This window comes from Colossoma macropomum, unplaced genomic scaffold (genome assembly GCF_904425465.1).
Source record: "Colossoma macropomum unplaced genomic scaffold, Colossoma_macropomum, whole genome shotgun sequence".
Taxonomy (NCBI): domain Eukaryota; kingdom Metazoa; phylum Chordata; class Actinopteri; order Characiformes; family Serrasalmidae; genus Colossoma; species Colossoma macropomum.
Genome location: NW_023494806.1, coordinates 4318230 through 4331082, shown reverse-complemented (window position 1 = coordinate 4331082; position 12853 = coordinate 4318230).

Sequence of the window (12853 nt, the reverse complement as noted above, 5' to 3'; positions counted from 1 at the left end):
TGGGATGTTACAGTGTTTATGGCTGTTTTGACTGGAAATGAAAGAAATGAAAGGTGGTCTCTTACTTTCTTACACTGTGTAAGCGAAGCAGAATGTGAAGACTGGTTCTTTGTTAGTCTTGTGTAATAGTAGACCAGCTCCACACCCTGGAAAATTCATTTCACCAATATGGATGGGTTCCTGATTTTGACATCTCAGAATGATCCACCTTAAATTTGGTTAACATTAGTCAAACCTCAGCAGGGAGTGAGTTCTTGAGAATTCCTCATGTGGTTAGCAACCAAATAGAGGCACAGAGTGGACGTGCGATTCGGCACACCAAACCTTGCCTCTTGTGACAGTTCCTTCATGACACAGCTGATTTCATTTCCTGTGTTTGGAAACTCTCCTCTTTTGAACTTCCAGACTTTCAGAGAACCACATTTCAGATGAAGGCAAATCAGCAGAGGTTCATCTGCAGTCTGATCAGAGGGGGGTGAAATCTGACAGAATGTGAAGCCCGTGCACGAGCGCGTGATGTGAGCCGGCAGCCGACCAGATTCCAAACCTACTGCATTGTTTCTGGTGTCCACATGACTGTTTCCTAAAGAACACCTACACTGCCTCATTGTCGGAACAAGATGAATGGCGCGAGCCCACGGATCGAGATATTTTTAGCCTTGGACGCAGGTTAAATGTGCTCCTGCTGTTGAATCTGTTTTATTTCTGAACACCTGTGTTTTTATACAGATACATGAAGTAAAAGTATAACTTTGTGAGTTCAGACCAGGCCTTAAACATGGCGGTGGTAGTATGAATGAAGACTGACTGACGGAGGCAGGGGAATGCTGAGAACTTGGGCTGGAGTTCTGGGCAGCTTCTGCCTGTAGTTTGAAGGCCGGACCCCTTCAGAACTGTAGTAGGACTGATGCCGGACTGAGGAACAAGGAGGAGATGGGGTGGCGGTGGGAATTGCGAACACTTTGTCAAGGGAACGGAAGGTGAGGATGTGAATTTATAGGCCGTTAGATTGGGAGAAGGAGGGGTTTCAGCCATGCTCCTCCCTCCAAACCTCAGATATGACATAACTACATATAAACTCAGAAGTTTGCCATTCCCTGCACCTTTGTGGGGTTTTGGGCAGCTAAAAGTGGGCAGGCAAAAAGCAGGAACATATTGAACCTGCACGAGGGCCCTTGGGTTTAGGGGGGAAGTGAATGCATTTTCATTTCAAAGGGAAACTAAATTTGGAAAATAAAAACCAATATAAGTAATGGGCTTCCAGAGGGATTTTGGTGGTCCTGAATATTTTAGACCAGCCACAGCTGAAAACTTTTTACTTAGGAAGATGAATTGCAAATGAAAGTGAGGGAAAGAAAAAAAAAGGAACATGTGCAACAGGTGCAATATAGAATATGCGTTCTGGGTTGTGTGACTGACTTCTTGGAAAAATTAAGTATATTAATATATTATTAGTGTAATGCACACAATGCAGGCAAACCCAGCATCACTTTAATCTTCCCTTGATCTGCCTTTGTTTCTTTATCATCAAAGCACTGATTAGACTAAATTGGGCAGGAGAAGAGAGCACAGAGTTCCTGCACCTGTGCGAACAATTGGCGTGATTAGAAGATGCATTTGCTGAGTATTTTCCCGGAAAACACGTGAATTTCTCCTGATCTTCTCTTATACGTTCTCCTCTGCACTGGCACACAAGCTCCTGAAAGGAGCTACCAAGGATAATCTCAGTAATCCATGATGCAGCCAGCGTCGGATTACCTATTTATAGGCAGGTAGTTGGCATGGAATCGCCTGACTTTGAGCAAAAGTACAAGAAAAAATGTTTTTGACATTTAAAAAATGTTACCTTGGTATTTGATTGAGTGTTAAGATGATTAGAGTGTCACCCCTGCACCACATAGCTGTATTTTATAAAGCTATTAAAATACAGCATGATTCATACAGTACTGTGCAAAAGTCAGAGACCACCATTCATTCATCAGTATTTAGTATTTAGTGTGTCCACTCTTTACCTTTATTACATCTTCCATTCATTTCGGGAGACTCGCTTTCAGTTTCTCAAAGAAATCTGCAAGGATATTTTTCCACACCTCCAAGGTTCAGTCTTAGAAGTTGGTTGGTTGCATTTTTTTGCTTCTCATGTGCCAAATAAATTCAAACACATTCAGAGACGCTGAAGTCTGGACTCTGGGGTGGTCAGTCCATTGTTCTGAGAACACCAGCAGCTACTTTGCTTGTTTTGCAAAAACTTTCAGTGCTGTTTATCTGATGGGGACAGTGTTGGTGGCCTACCAGGTCTTCCAGGTGGTTGTTAGAAGGTGAACATTAGCAAACAGGACAAAACACTACTGACCTCCTGATTCTGTGAACCAGCAAAAATGAGTTAATGTTACCCACCTCAAGCAGAAACAGAGCAACCTTCTCATCTGTTTCATGCCTTTCATCTCTTGATGAAGCTGAAGTCAGCCTGTTTTTTGCCAGCTTCTTGGTTGAATTTTCCCGTTCCATCTTAAATGGTGCAGTAGTTGGGCTATATTCAGGTGCATTAGCACAATTTATATATATTTTCTAAGTTTAACACATTGGAAAAAGTATTTAATTGAAAATAGTACAAAGACAGCATATCAAATGTTTAAAAACTGAGAAATTTTATTGTTTATTGAAAAATGTTTGCCCATTTTGAATTTGATGCCAACAACATGTTTCAAAAAAGTTGGGACGGGGGCAACAAAAGGCTGGTAAAGTTGTGTAATGCTAAAAAAGCACTTATAAAAGAGAGGCTGAGTCTTTCAGAAGTAAAGATGAGGAGGGGTTCACCACTCTGTGAAAGACTGTATGATCAAATAGAGCAACAATTCAAGAATAACGTTTCTCAACATAAAATAGCAAAGAACTGTTGCTTTTCATCATCTACAGTACATAATATCATTAAAAGATTCAGAGAAATCTCTGTATGCACCAGTATATGCTGGCCGTGATCTTTGGGCCCTCAGGTGGCACTGCATTATTCTGTAGTGGAAATCACTGCATGGGCTCAGAAACACTTCTGAAAACCACTGTCTGTGAAAACAGCTCAGCGCTGCATCCACAAATGCAAGTTAAAACTCTAAAATGCAAAGAAGAAATCATATTTAAACAGGATCCAGAAACAACACCGCCGCCTTCTCTGGGCTCGAGCTCATTTAAAATGGACTGAGGTGAAGTGGAAATCTGTCCTGTCGTCCAACAAATCAACATTTGAAATTCTTTTGGGAAATCATGGACACTGTGACATGACACAAAAGCCAGTATTCATGATGGTATAAGGGTGCATTAGTGCACATGGTATGGGTGATGTGCACATCTGTGAAGGCACCATTAATGCTGAACAATATATGCATGTTTTGGCAACATATGCTGCCTTTTTCAGGGAAGGCCTTGATTATTTCAGCAAGACTGTGTCAAACCACATTCTGCATGTATTACAACAGCATTGCTCCATATTATAAGAGTCTGGGCGCTAAACTGCCCTGCCTGCAGTCCAGGCCTGTCACCCACTGATAACATTTGGTGCATTATGAAATGAAAAATATGATAAAGGAGCCCCTGAACCGTTGAGCAGCTGAAATCCTGTATCAAACAAGAACAGGAAAACATTTCTCTTTCAAAACTACAGCAGCGTCTCCTCAGTTCCCAAACGCTTGCAGAGTGTTGTTAAAAGAAGAGGTGATGAAACACAGTGGCAAACATGTCTCTGTCCCAACTTTTTTGGAACGTGTTGTTGGCATCAAATTCAAAATGGGCAAATATTTTTCAAAAAACAATAAAATTTCTCAGTTTCAACATTTGATATATTGTCTTCATACTGTTTTCCTTTAAAAATATGGTTCATATCATTGCATCCTATTTTTATTTACATTCTGCACGGTATCCCAACTTTTTTGGCACTGGGGTTGTAATTCTTATATAAATAATATTCCATAACTGTTGCACAGACCACATTTTAGGTTTTATTTTTTTCATAATATGTCAACTTGTTCATTAAACAGTAAATAACCAGTAATTGTCAACCAAAAAAGTAGAAGTGCAGTAGAATAAAATGTACGTGTTCTCTGTAGACTGGGGTGCCCAAATGTTTGCACACAACTGTATGCCATGTTGTACAGAATCAATTTATTCTTTAAAATAAATTGTGTTCCTCAAAAGCAAAAATCATTATAAATACAGATTGTGTTCAGGTTTTCTCACAAAAACTCCAAAAGCAATTATATATATATATATATATATATATATATATATATTGCAATGTTGCTGTTGTTTACAATCAACATCTATTGTAATGGACAGCAGAAATAGCTATTGGTTGAAACAGAGCATGATTATATTTTCTGTGTTCCTGGAACATAATTAAGGGTTCATTACTCAAGTTTTATTGTTTAATTGTTTTATTCCAATTGGAAAAAAATGTTTATTTTCAGTGGAAAGAGATCATTTCACTAGATATGTTTAGGTATAACATGTAAAAAGTGCCTAGAAATAGTTTGAATAATAATATAATATTCTCAATTCACTTGCCAAGTATAATGTTTTCGCAGTTTAACTAATCGGTAGTGAATTTACAGCCCAGACACTTCAGTAGACTCATTATACACCTCCTATAAAGAATAATGAGTTTAAAATAGTCCAAAAATGCCACCTCATATTCAGAGAGTCGGAGCACATTCCGAACCAAGCAGAGCTTCATTAATCTCATGGTCTTAGTAAACACGGATCAATGTTTAGTTAATGAGTTCAAGACGGCACTTTTGGGCTCCAATTAGAGCTCAGCTACACCACAAATTCCAGACTTTTAATAAGATCACCAAAAGGCCAGGAACGCAGTACTATTAGGCAGTGACATCACAGAATTGCCCAATAAACAGTTTCATGGCGTCAGATCATATTTAAAGTGTATTTCCACCAATTTTTCAAAAGGTTTGTTTTATTCAATCAGTGAAATCTAAACAAAGTCATTCAGAGTGGTTTGGTGTGAAACTTACAGACTGAGGCTTCTTTACAGTGGTGGTGATAGGAACCAGGCGTCACAGTGTCTACAACACAAATATAGCCATTTTATTTACAATCCAAAACCACTAGTGAACTTACATGTTTTCTAAGTTTTACATGTAATGTTGGTGGTAAAACAGTCATAAATCTGGAAAATAACTGTTTTCTTTGGGGACTATTTTGCTTCACAATACCCAGTGTGTACCTTTCAACCAATAATGGATTGAAAAACTACATATTAGACCAAAAACTTGTGTCAAAACTTGCCTGATGTCTGAGACACTGGTTCATGAAAGTTTTGAGACAAGTTTTTGGTCTAATATGTAGTTTTTCAATCCGTTATTAATTAATTTCAATCCATTAATTCATAACCATTTCATGTAGTAACTTTCTGTGTGGGAGGTTTTAGAGGTGGACGTCCGGTTCCTATCACCACCACTGTGAATGATTCTGACTCAGTAAATTTTCTTTGCAAAGAATTCCCTTTAACCCCTTAAATGGCCAAGGCCTTCTGGCAGGCCATTTAAGGGGTTAAAGGGACCAAGACCAAGTTTTATGACACTCTTCTATAACCTAAGAATAAGTTTGCATTGAAGTCCCAGTATTTAATGAATAATAAGCCTTAGTATGTAATAAGTCTGAAATTATAAGGGGGTAAAACTTGCAACTTTCTATGTAAGCTCAGCTCACTGCCATGAAATACACGTCAACAGAAACAGTTAATACCTGCATGCATGCTTGGGTTTAGATGAGGAAGATAAAGAATCAGGCTGCTCCATCTGCCAAGAATATACAACCACTTTTTATTTTGGACTTTGTTTTAATTACTCCCATAGAGACTGCATTGAGAGAGGAAAAGGATAGAACTTTAACACCATCGTCGTACAAGCGCTTATTAGGCTCCCTCCCACAGTCTTGCCTTGTTTAATCAGAAAAAGAGTGTGTGTTTTTCCTAGAAAGCTGTTTATCTCTTTCCTAGAACACCGCTGTCGAGCATGTTGCATTAGCCCACTTTTTTACTGCGCACTGAATTATGCAGTGCTCAGCAATGAATACAAGCTTGCAAAACTGAATAAGGTTTCAGACTGACTCTTCTTCAGTCATATACAGGAGCTTGTGATGGACTGAGAATTCCAAAATGCTCCATAAATTTGAATGGGATTGAAGACAGGGGATTGACAAGGCCATGCAAGCACCTTCACCTTCTTTATGAACCGGTCTTGCAATGTTTTGGTTGTATGTTTGATGTCATTGTCTTCTTGAAACTTCTGTCTTCTTCCCAGATGCAGTTTCCTGGTCGATTAAATCATGAAAAGACAGAAATACTGATCGTTGGTACAGAAACTCAGAGAAAGCTGCTTTATGTGAAACTTGGTTCTTTAGCGTCATAAACAAAAACCTGAGATACGAAACCTCGGTGTGACTCTGAGCTCTGCTTTATGTAAATGCAGTCACTAAAGTATCTTTATCATTTGAAAAATGTCACTATAAGTTCAGCCTTTTCTCTCTCAGAGCGATGCAGAGAAACTTGTTAATGCGTTTGTTACAGCAGAGTTGATCACTGTAATGATCTTCTTACTGGACTTTCTTGGAAAACAATACATCCTTTACAACTCGTACAAAATTCAGCAGCATCCTAACAAAAACAAAACAGAGAGATCAGATCACTCCTGTTTTAAAAGAGCTGCACTGGCTGCCTGTATCGTTCTGAAAAGTTCTGCTATGAGTTTTTAAGGCTCTAAAAGACCTTAAAGCTCCGCTTACATCACAGAGGGTCTGTCTGTTTATGATCTTAGATCTTTAGATACTGACCTTCTGAACACCTTCAGTAAAATACAGAAAACGTGGAGAGACTCGTTCAGTTATTCTGCTTCTAAACTGTGGAGCTCAGTTCAGCTTTTATTAGACAGTCAAGCTCAGAGCTCACTTTTAATAAACATCTAAAAACATAGTACTCAGCATTTAATTAAAACTCTACGTCTCGTGGTGTTTATCTATTAATTTGATCTGTTATACGATTCTAAATTAATATAACTTAGAATTTCTTGTATTACTGTTAGGCTTTATCACCTGTCTGTAAAGCACTTTAAGCTGCCACCAGCATAAATGTATATATATATATATATATATATATATATATCATTATTATTATTATAAATTGTTTGTTGTTGATATCTCCCGGTACATTACTTCATTCATATTTCCTTCAATGATGTTCAATGAAGCCCCAGTACTGTTTGCAGAGAATCAGCCTCATGTCGCGATGCTCCCACCTTCATGCTTCACTGTGGGTGTACTTGGGATCATATGTGCAATACCTCTTTCTCCAAACATGGTGAGCTGAATTATTGCAAAGGATTGTATTTTCTTCTATTTATTTGCTGGGTTTAACATGTTGAAAACATAAAACATATAAATAAATTACAAAAAGGGGCTGTAATATTTGCACAGGCCACATTTTATGTTTCATTTTTTTCCCCAGTATTTTAAACTCAGCAAAGAAAAAGTAACTATGCATTAAAATGTGCGGAAGTGTGTTCTCTGTAGAGCTTGAGTTTTCACTTAGAAACTTTGTAATTTGACCAAGGGCGTCCAGACTTTACATAAGAGTTAAATCCTTGTTGAACCACCACTGCATTATTGATTAGCTGAGGTGGGTAGAGTAGCCTAAAGCCAGGCAACCAGTAAACACACTGGTAAAAAGTAAAAGTACCTTTTCAAAAAACAACTTGAGTAGATGTGAAAGGTTTCAGGCCTCTTGCTGTACTGAGTTCCCTATAGAACTGCAGCTATATCAGCCCAGGGAACGAAGTTTGTTAGGCTCAGTTATTCTCTTTTAAGGCTAAAATAAAATGCTAAAGCTCCTGACCGAAAAGTGTGAGCAACAGGTGCTCAACTAATAGAACAGAATGAAATTAAAGGGGCACTCCAGTCAAAAATGTAACTGCAAGTATATCTGTTGTAAACATGCTGACTTGCTTCCTACAACAGTTCCATTTTTGATACACCTCTGTGAGATTTTCTGGTGTGGCCTCTTTCTGCAGACCCCCTCAAATTAAATGTTTTCCCTATAACTCTGTTATTGGATGAACTGAGATGCAGTTGTGTCTCTGTGAGTGAAACGTTGTGACTGAGTTGAGCTGCTAGTGAGCAACGAGGGGTGAAATAGACTGAGATAAAACAGACTCCAGCTTTCTTCATAGCAAACAATCCTGTACAACTGACACAGTAAACATAGCATTTAAACACAATAAACATACATACATCATCTAAACCGCTTATCCTTCTGGGTCGCGGTGGGGTGCTGGAGCCTATCCCAGCTGTCATTGGGCAGAAGGCAGGATACACCCTGGACAGGTCACCAGTCCATCACAGGGCAGACAGACAGACATACACATTCACACACACCTAGGGGCAATTCAGCATGTCCAATCAGCCTGACTGCATGTCTTTGGACCACAGGAGAAAACCCGGGCAAACACAGCAAGAACAGGCAAACTCCCTGGTTGCCCGGTCTGGAATCGAACCCAGGCCCTTCGTGCTGTGAGGCAACAGCGCTACCCACTGCGCCACCGTGCCACCCCGCAATAAAAATACTTTTATAAAGTATTCATGACTTGTTCGCTCACCTACAAAGATGAAACTCTAGTCTTGTCCAGTTCATACACATTTCAGATTGGGGAAACAAGTATTCAGACACCTTTGTTTTTGCTATTTAAAATATTTCCAGTGCAAATATCCACTTCAAAATTACATGCAGAATGTCTTTTGATTTTCTACAAAAAGTGCACATTCATAAACATAAACAAAGAGAAGCTTAAAAAGCAAAACACAAATTAACAACATCAGTGCTTTGTTGTAAAGCTGCTGTTGAGAATCGCAGCTTTGAGAGGTTTACTATAAAGAGTAATTAGTTTTGGGGAACATGGTTCAATAATGACTTGTTCCTTCTGATGGGCTCCCAACTTTAAAATCCTCCACTCATTTTCAATGAGATTAAAGTCAGGAGGTTGGCTGGACTCTACAAGCACCTTCAGGTTCTTTTCCATTATTTTTGCAGGGTGTTTAGGGTCATTGTCTTGTTGAAACATCTTATATCTCCTGGTTCATCACTCCATTCAGGTTTCCTTCAATAATGTGTACACTCCTAAAAAAGATGGTTCTTTGAGGGTTCTTTAGTAAAGAAAGTGGTTCTATATAGGACCATAAACACTCAAAGAACCCTTTGTATAATTAAAGAGTTCTTTGCATCATGAAAGTGTTCTTCAGATTGATGCAAAACGTGCTGTGTATGGCTCTATATGGAACCATTTTGAAAACGGTTCTATATAGCACCAAAAAGGGTTCTGCTATTGTTACGATATCAAGCTTGTAACAGCAGAAGAAGCTTTTTTGGTATTTTCAAAAAAAGTTCTATAAAGCACCATGCACAGCACATTTTCCATCAATCTGAAGAACATTTTCACCATGCAGAGAACCATTTAAACACGAAATGGTTCTGTATAGGTCTCATGCCTCTAAATAGAACCATTGCCTTAACTGAAGAACCCTTGAAGAAATATCTATTTTAAGTGCGTCCGAGCTGAATGACTGACAAAGAGTTCTATGGGCGTTTTGCTCTGGTTCTGGTTCTGGTTCATCTCACTGCTCTTGCAAACTGTAAACATGCATCTCTGTGCTTCTGTTTTACCAGAGGAACGGGGTTGATCTCAGTGCAGTTCAGGGCTTATTGTTCTCCATGTAACTGTCATTACTGTTGCTTTCAGGTCATCCTGCAGCTCTTTTGGAGTGACTGCTGGCTTCTCTTAGCTTTCTTATCATTAGTCTGAGAGCATGTTGTGCCTGAGAACTTCAGGAAACTCCTTCACCTTTACTATGATTGCTTCTTGTAGTGCTACTTGCATCTTCCCAAACAATGGCGATGTCTTTTAGAATGATACAATTTGCCTCATTTTGCCTCAAATTGGTGGAGTTCTCCTTTAAGATGTAAACAAAGTCATTCAGAGAGGTTTGAAGTGAGATACTCTTCTTAATTGAAACCTAATACTGAATTGGTGGTGATAGGAACCAGACGTCTGAAGAGTTCAGTGCCTCCAAAACCTCCCGCACAGCCAAGTATTACACAAAATGATTATGAAGACACTGTTGATGTCCGAGACACTGTTTTATTGTAGTTTTACGGCCTAGTTTTAAAAGCACATTCATGATTGGAGAGGCCATCTTTTTTCAGATTTAGCTCTATTTTTCAACTTACATTATTACATACAGTGCTGTGCAAAAGTCAGAGACCCCCCTTCATTTATATAATTTCCACTCAAAACAGCCATTAAGAACAGGCTGTTCGTGTTCAGTGTAGAAAAAATCTGAAAACATTTTTAACAGAAATTTACACAGAAGCCTCCAACAAATACATTATATTTTCAGTATGTAGTGTGTCCACTCAAGGATACAAAATAGTGCACTCTATCAAATTAAAAAAATGTATAAGCCACTTATTTCCATTCAGTCAAGCAGAGTAGAGTCTGCATATAAAGATCTTGTTAATAAAATAGCATTAATCGTATATTCTATGCATTTAGTGCTTTTCATTAAGCCGAGGATGCTTTATACTGGGGGAAAAAGACCTAGAACTTTGAGAAAGAAGAACAGTGTGCACTGAAGTATAGAGGAAGGCTTTAGTTGAGTTTTTAAATGAAGGAAGGGTAGAGTGGTCACAAACAGATAAATAGTTCCAAAGTTTGCAATCAATCGCACCAAATGACCTGCCTCCCATTGACAAGAGTCTTGTACGAGACACTGCCAGAAGTCCAGTTTCAGACGATCTGAAGGTGCGAGAGGGACAGCGGGATGAATGAGGACGAGACCACGAGCTTCGGAAAGTTAGAAAGAGTAGTTTGTAGTTTTTCAAGAGAAATTCCACCAATACCTTAAAAATTACTGCTTAATTAAAGAGGAACTCCACCGATTTTGCAAAATTGCTCAATAATTCAGTGGTTTAGATATAAACAAAATCATTCAGAGTGGTTTGGTGGGAATTGCGCCTTTCAAGAGTCAGAATTGTTCACTGTTATAGTACTGGGAACCAGACGTCCAAAGCGTTTAATAGCTCTAAAACAGGGGTATTTAATTAAAATTCAGTAAGGTCCAGTTAGAGAAAATGTCCTCAAGCAAAGGTCCGGAACATCATAACGTCTAAGTTGCATCATGATTCAGTGCCATATACTGTAAACTGAAGTAGCCTAGTAGGTATATCAACATCTTATACAGTCGACAACTGAACGTTAAATCAAATAAAGCACAATTCAATAATATTTCAATAATATTTATTGTTAGTTTTCTCTTTTTAGAGCACGACGTGAAATAACCTCCCTCTGACTCACTTTCTTCTCTGACTGCTGTTTCTCGCCTCGTCCCTCCCCTGTGTGTGCGTCACTCACTCGAGTCTCAGTGCTCATCATAATACACAGATCTGATTGGCTTAGTAGCATCAAGCGTGATATGTACAATGCATGCGATTGGTCTGTGAGTCTCCTAGGCCGCTAAAGCTACCGTAAAGACTAGAAAGGCTACGCTGATTACAACAGGACCACCCCGTCAAAATTCTCCATAGTTTATCGGTTATAGGTCCAGGTCCGCATAGGACGGCGTCTGGGTCATTGTTCTGTGATAGTTTTGTTATAAAGCTTTAGCCAAAATGTACTTTTAGTATTAACTGTTACTCCAGGATTAGTTCCGTGTTTCCTCTCAAAACCGCATCTCAACTGAGATCAATGCACGAGATGGCAGAGTTTGTGGAGGACCTTGAGGAGGTCTGCTTCCAAAATGTCGTAGAGCCGGGACCTGAAAAAAATGCACCGTACTGTATTTTCTCCAGTTATATTTGCGTCCTGGTGCAGCGAAGTTCACCACCTCTCTGAACAATAAACCAGCAAGATGCTACTGTGATCTATCGCAGCTCCTCTGAGGAATAACGTTACTGACAACTGCTCTGAGTTTTGCTGACACCATGTGATGCAACGCCGCCGACACAAGACGCATGCAGAGCGTTGTAAGGAAAAAATAGTACCCAAAGAAAAGTATTTTTTCGAATTTAGCACTATTTTACTGCACATTAACAGCGTAACGTATAACAACTTACAAGAGACATCTAAGTTCACAGGTCGTTTTGGATAGCAGATAAAATGGTGATATGTGCAGTGTAGACATGAGGACGTCTGGTTCCTAGTACTACAATGGTGAACAACTTCGACTCATTTCACACCAAACCACTCTGGATGATTTTGTTTACGTCTAAACCATTGAATGATTAAGTAATTTTGCCAAATTGGTGGAGTTCTCCTTTAAGATGTAAACAAAGTCATTCAGAGTGGTTTGAAGTGAGATACTCTTCTTAATTGAAACCTAATACTGAATTGGTGGTGATAGGAACCAGACGTCTGAAGAGTTCAGTGCCTCCAAAAGCTCCCGCACGGTCAGGTATTACACGAAATGATTGTGAAGACACTGTTGATGTCCGAGACACTGTTTTATTGTAGTTTTACGGCCTAGTTTTAAAAGCACATTCATGATTGGAGAGGCCATCTTTTCTCAGATTAAGCACTATTTTTCGAATTACATTATTACATACAGTGCTGTGCAAAAGTCAGAGACCCCCCCTTCATTTACATAATTTCAACTCAAAACAGCCATTAAGAACAGGCTGTTCGTGTTCAGTGTAGAACAAATCTGAAAACATTTTAAACAGAAAATTACACAGAAGCCTCCAACAAATAGATGCATTATATTTTCAGTATGTAGTGTGTCCACTCTACTTATTTTACAGCTTCTA